Raw genomic sequence first — 7,495 nt, forward strand, 5'->3', positions numbered from 1 at the left:
TGTTCTACTAATGTTGCTGCTTTCACTCAATCCACATTGCTCTTTGGGTTTGCGTTCCCTTTAATGTCAAGACATAATGTTGATGGGGATGATACTATGAATCACTGGATTATTAAAGTAATTTTATTTGTGTGTCTAATTGATGAAAATGATCCCATGTATTAGCAATTCATCTAATATACTTCTTAAAGGCCTTATCTATTCATGTGGGAAAAACTTTCTTTGTGGAGAAACATTTTCATTGAACATATGAAGCAGTCTAAAGACAAGGCAAGCATACCTTCACCCAAGAATATTAGTGGATGATACAGAATATCATTAGGAATTCAACCAAAGCATTTGATGTGACATCACAGGGGTCAAACCAGGTCACTCCACGTCTGTCAAGCAGTGCAGAAAATGTTTTTAGGTGGTGGTCTTTTATCTAGATCAGGAGTAGTTGGGGCTGAGGATTGAAATTATTTGTATATTTTGGATTTTATGTCATCAGAGTTTGAAGGAACTCTGAAAGTTGAGAATTTGTATTTATTGTATGGCTCAGTAGATGTGTGTGCAATCCATGACTTAATCCATAGAGAACACCTGTAGACTGGTAGACACCTGCTTGGGTACCGATTTACTCAAGATTAGCCTTCAACGGGTTAATGTATTTAAGCATCATGAGCTGAGAGCTGTGAACCTTGTGATTGTTTGACTGTGTGTATGGCCACATCATGGTCTCTTCTGTAGGTGTACATTATGGCTGGCAATCTGTGTGTCATCTGGTCTACATATACCCTCTAATGTCCTGAGAAACCCTTTCTTTCATGTGTATGAAAGATGTCAAAATGGCACAGTGTCTTAGCTTCATGTACTCGTCCAGAGTGCACTTCTAGTTCATTCACTGATATTTCATTGGTCATAACAATCCTTACATATTATTTGTGATTTCACTCAGATATATCTCTCATGTGTTGAGCCATTTCAGTGCTTATGGTGTAAAAAATATAGTTAAAAAAAAGTGCATTTGCTCCCATAAAGATATGATGATAAGGGATATTTTCTGCTGTCTTTGATTAAAGAGATGTACAATATGTAGTGTCTTTGTTTCTTTGGAGTTAAACTTTGCTTCAACACATTTATCCCCATTTTTGTTGGTCTCAACTAAGCTGTTACAATGGACTTTTGAATGCAGTGAAGGTTTTACATCAGAACTGACCAGATAGAATTGTCTTGCTGAAATCATGCACGGCTAGTTGATAGTTGCTCATGTCTGTGGAACAAAAGTGCTTAAAAATGCTGTAAATAGGGTGAATGTTGGAGTGAAGATTGAGAAGTAAAAGGGTGTATAGACTTTAAGTATGGAAACAGTTTCATTGATGCTAGAGTTTGTGGCAAGTTGTCCTCTAAATGAAAGAGACATGTGACCAAGAAACCTGAGAAGGGAGGGAACTTTACAAAACTCTTCTGTCGGATCTCAAATCCACATGTAAAATGAAAATTGACAAGCAGAATCATGAGAGGGATAGAGTCACCTGTGTAAGTGAGAGTTTTTCTTGCTGCGGTCTGCATCTGTTGCCATGGTTACAGTCCTCTTGAGGTTTCTCCCCTCCCGTAGAAGTACGCTGAGCTGACAGCCCTCATTTTGGTCAGAATGAAATGGAAAATGCCAAAAACTGGCCTATGCACTAATTTTAGAGTAAGAATTAATGTAACAACAGTACTTCTGCTATAAAGTTGCAATACCTTTGTGATATTTTATTGATAATGCAGCTTATATATGTCCTGATACGATTACAATCCTATCTGTATGTGCGAGTATTTGTAACAAATTGTCAATGTGCATGTGGAATTCTGCCACAGAAGTTAACACTCATGTTTGTTTGTGGGTTTTTTTTTTTAACTCGTATAGAATATACAATAATTCTTACAGTTTTGGGTTTTATTGCATGTAACCTGAGGTGGATGAAATTTCAAGACATATTTTTCCAACATGTTACACATAAATTTTACAATATAAATCACAAATACTTACAAAAGAAAGAAGACATGCCTGTGTTACAGACAGCATGCCATTATGAAGGAACCATGTGTTCAAAGTTTGAGTGTGTGTGTATCCAGAGTTGTAATTTCTTTGCCATGGATCAGAATGACCCTTTATGAAGTGGGATGAGACCTTCCAGCAAGTGGCAGCCTGTTCTGCTGATTGTGTTGATTGGACCCAGCAGCCCGAGAATGTTTTATCCAATAAGATTTAGTCTAATTTCTGTAACCATAGAAACCGTAGAAGAACAGTTATCTCCTTAGAAGATTTGTTTGATTTGTTGTCAGTGAAAGTATTTGTGATATCTGAGAGGTACAACTGTACCTAGAAAGTTGATATGTTATTACGGGTCTAGGGCAATTATCCCCTGGGCAATTACCCCCTTACCCTGACCCTAACCCTAATCTTAATCCTGAACCTAATCCTAACCCTTACCCAAACTCTATACCCGAAACCTACCCCTACCCCTAATCTTTACTCTGACCTTATCACTAACCAGTATTTAGCTGGGGGGGGGGGGGGGGGGGGGGAGGACTGTGGGTAGTTGCCCTCAGAGGGTTGATAGAGGTATTAATAGTCATTTATTTTTGTGTCCCGTGGTGACCTCTAGATAACTTTCTTCATCTGACAAAGACTTTGGGGTTCACAGAAATTTCTGCTCTCTCTATGGGGTAAACAAGAAAATGTGAAAATATTTGACAGTGATGTTGCTTCCCTTCAAGAAGATTACCTTCCTATCCTGAATATCAGTATGTCATGGCTGTTCTTTTTTATATATCTTATAGAGAAGCATGAAGGATCATTATTTTTAGAGCAAATCAGATTATAATGAAAGATGTAATACCAAAGTGAGAGTCAAAACACACAAAACTGCACTTACATAACCATGGCAGCTATCATGGTATGTTCAGATACTAACTTTAGATGGTATACGATCCTTGGTATGGTCATTACTTACTTTATACTTGTCCATTCTCCCCTCAAGCTTTTGCTGAGCCATGATGTTTATCTTAGAATTCACAGAATATTGGATCCATTTTAGGAGTACAGTTTCTTCTGTGTACACATAATGAAGGTATTCCTGTCATATCTTTTCACCTGTCATTAATCAAGGGAGAGATATATTTGTTTTTCTTTGCAGTTAGCCACTGAGTAGCTGTTATTGTTCTCGTTTCTTGGTTTTCTGTGCACAAAATATGCCTGTTTTTGTTAGTGGTATGTTCTCAGCTTTCCCATTGCATTATACATTAGTGTATTCCGAGTGTCCTTGCATTATGTTTAAAGTTCGTATTATAACCAATTTCTGTGGGATGTTGAGTCATGTTCTCCTTAGTCAGCAGAAACTCTTTTCTAAATATCTCTCCTTTTTGTAATGATAAAAATAATTTGTAAGATATAGTGCATGATAATCTAAAAGACTATGCAAATGATTGACAAATTGCCCTATATCAATGTCAATAAGGACTGAATAAATTAATAGTAGTGGCCATGAAAGAAAACACAAACAAAAAGTAAAACATAGGCATACGTACTGGGGCAGGATTTGAACCTATGACCTCCTGATCACCAGACAGGCGCCTTATCCACTTGACCAACTTCAACCCGACAGCCAGTGCTGGTTCTAATCCTTGTAATCTGGCCTTATAGCCTTTTTTTAAAGGCTGTTCATTTGTAAATCTTGCACTGATTTTTAAATTGGCAACCTTTTTAGAAGATTGAAAGTTTCTGTGTCCCTCTTTGGTAAATATCTTCCTGATTTTGTGCAGATCTAATGAATTCCACCAGTTCAATTTTTTCTCTAATACAAATGATGACAAGATAATGATTTCTGGAGCAAAATTCCCCCAGAACCTGCCATGTGCCCTTTTTTGTAATGATTTGTAAAAAAATCAGTGAATTTAACTCGAGATTTTAGTGTCACGTCATAGATGAGAATGAGTATTGCTCTTATGCTTCTAATGGCTGGAATACCTAAAATTGACTTCACCCTTTTGACTCTAAGTCAGTGGCTGGTCAGTCTTGTATAGGAAGATATTTTGTCTATAGTGTGGCAATTTTGTTTTCCTCAATTTCCTCAATTTCACTTTACCCCCCCCCCCCCCCCCCCCATGTGAATCAGTCAATATGGTTTGATATGATATTGCTTTAGTTTGTTTTTGTTGGTTTTTCGTCATTGAAACTGAAAGCATTAGTGTAAAAAGTTTATGAGCTTGTTGTTATTGCCCTCCCATACATTTTAAAGTGCTCTATATCTCTACTTTTTTTCAGTAGTTCACTCCCAGAGTCAAATGCCAGTACCTACATTTATATGTATTTGTTGCCAAAACATTTTATGAACACACACCAATAGTTCTATGACTGTGCAGTACTATAGGTACTACCGAGGGTTGATTTGTAAATGTAGGGTGTTTCCATAGTAACCATTTTATACGCATGGTGAATAACTAACTTGCCTTCTTTGCCATGTTTTCCTGCAACTGTTTTTCTGTAGTCTTTGACATCACAAATCACCATAGATACATCAGGATTTAGCAGTGTATAAAGTAAGGAATTCTCAGTAATCTGAAGTATGTTCTTTTTTTCTTCTTCTTCTTTTTGTCACTGATTGTCACTTGTGGGAGCATAAATAATTTACAGTTAGGAAGCAGAGTTGTTGATATTAGGGCTAATTCATCAGCTCCTGTTTACTATTCTGTGTGTATCAAACATTGTCTATGTTAAGTTCTTACATTTAAGTTACTGTAAAACGAGGAATGTTCACGTGCATTTTAATTTCACAAAATTCGTGAGTGCCAAGATTCACGAAATTAAAATGCACGTGAAATTTCTTGTCTACTCTATATGCATTGAATGCCAGTGGCAAAAATTTCATGCCATGAAAAAGGCCGTCAGCTCCAAGTCGCGAAAATTTTGTGCCGCGAATATATCATGTTTTACAGTACATAGTTTATTAGTTGATTTGATGGCACATTTTGTACTGGTGAATCCTTGTAAAGAAAGAAATGATCATGAAAACGATTTAGATTTTGTCTCTCATAACCTCACTTTTAATAAACAAACACCCCCCCCCCCACAAGCACACACACTTAACTCACAAAACCCTCCCCCGAATATTATAAGTGAAATCTTACCTTGCAGTGTGGTCACCAGCAATCAGTGTCATTAGAGATTCTTTAAATTCTTTGCCTAATCCTCACCCCAAGAGGGAGCCCTCTTGCAAAGTTTGTCAGATGAATTGACATTTGGACTGTCTGATTATTTTGGTAAACTATGGCTGATTGACCGCTGAATATAATCTGGTGAATTATTTGAAGAGAGTGAAGGCGTATGGAATGGCATTGGAACTGACATTTAATGGTACGTACTAGAAGTTTTATATGAATGTAAATAATTGTGTAAGCAATTTGCCTAATGAGGGGTGTAACTTCCAATGAATGGCCTCTTTAAAGTTATGTATGTGTGATTATAGGTGTAAATCTTAGACGTCATGAATAATATTTGGGGATTTGTTGTCTGATAAGCAATACCGTGTTTTCTTGTGGAGGATATAGTTGCTCCTCTAATCATAATGATGTAATTGAGTCAGGCAGAAATTTGATTGTGAGAATTTAAATGTAGCTGATTTTTTTATCAAAAAGGCATTGTCAGGAACTTTGATATATATGTTTCATGTACCAAAACATATGTAAATAAATATATGACATACAACAGCACTGCAGGTGTCATACTTCGTCTTAATTTGTGTTAAACTGAAAAGCTAAAATGCATAAGTGATGCAATGTGTGTGTGTGTGTGTGTGTGTGTGTGTGTGTGTGTGTGTATTTGCGTAGTTAATAGGAGTAGTGCATAGCTACCAACGGAGGATGTCCATGACTGGGGAGGGGGGGGGGGGGGGGGTACGTGATGTGTGAATGCAGAGTGTGTGAAGTCCCCAGTCTCCTGTATTCCTAATAGTGAGGTGGTTACAATGAGATGGTTGACTAACATGAACATAGCAATATGTACTTACACACTTTATTTATTTATTTATTTATTTATTTATTTATTTATTTATTTATTTATTTATTTATTTATCTATCTATCTATTTATTTATTTATTTATTCATTCATTTATTTGTTTTTAAGGGGGGCAGGTTCTGAAATCTTTACTTGATTTTGTTCAAAAAATTGTAATAACAAAACAATAGTAAAACCAAATATTACAGTTACATTTGCTACTATGTAAATTGCAAACAGAATTGGTAATTGTATGCAATATCATCTAGAATGAGAAAAAAACCCACACCTATCTCACACATACATAGACCTCTTACACCTTGCATTAAAAATCCAATGTTCATCAGCACCTTTCTGCTTACATTAGAATTATGACAGCTTCTTAACACCGTAAGTAAAATCAGAGAGTTATACTTTTATTTTCTTCAGAATTTGAGTGGAAAACACAGATTATATAATCTTCCCATTTTAGTAGGTAAACTCCTAATTTTCTACTTTTTGTTTCAGCATTTTTTTCTTCCGCCCTTTGTATAAGTTCCTTTCCAAAAGGTGTTAAATCCACTTTTGATTGAAAGGTAAAAAACCTTAATACAGTACTTATTTCACACGCTTTTAGTGTTTTCATTCAATGACTTTTATGTCTGATAATAGTACCCCACAATGTAGTAAAAGAAAATGTGCTGTGGAAAAAATATATGTATCTACACTGGAGTTTTAAGAATGTTTATCTCGTTGGGATTTTGTGGATTTAGCACCTTTTGGGAAAAAAATAGCGTGGTGATATACACCACATAAATGTTCGTTTAGTGACAAGTTTCTGTGACTTTATCTGGATGAATTCTTATGTTTACACATTCTCCCAGTTTTCTCCATCTCTCCAAAGAAGTTGTATACATTGAGAGATTGTTTGATGCCTTGATAAATGGTTTGGTAGTCTGCTTTTTCTGATCTCCCATAAATCCAAACTTTCAATGGTATCCTGACACAAGGCTTGAGCCTTATGAACAATTCCAAAATATGTGTAAATACGTCTCTGTACTTTGACCGAAAAAAAAATGCCTCGCAATAAAATCAAACTTGGGAGATGCTCTTGCATGCATGTAATTTGAGGCGGAATAATACCAACCTTAGGTTTTGCCAAGGAGCTTCTGTCGACAACATTATGGCCTAGCTGTGCAGGAGGAGGAATTAGCAAGCCTAGTCGAGCACTGGGTAGGCCTATGGCATGAGGATCACTGCCCCCCCCAAAAAAAAAAAATAATAATAATAATAATAGATAAATGAATTAAAAAAAATTGAATAACTGATATTGAAATTCTCTGAGTTCCCGCTGAGTTTAGCAGCCCAAAGTATATTATATTCATGGTATGTGTTTAGTAAAGGGTATGTACGGGTAAGGTGAGGGTGTGGGAGTGTGTGTAAGTGTTGGTGTGTATCCATGTATCTGTGGTGCATGGTAGCATTGCATGTGAGGCC

Source organism: Diadema antillarum, unplaced genomic scaffold (genome assembly GCF_040938485.1).
Source record: "Diadema antillarum isolate AM-2024a unplaced genomic scaffold, OU_Dant_1.0 seq00001234_RagTag, whole genome shotgun sequence".
NCBI classification, from domain to species: Eukaryota; Metazoa; Echinodermata; class Echinoidea; order Diadematoida; family Diadematidae; genus Diadema; species Diadema antillarum.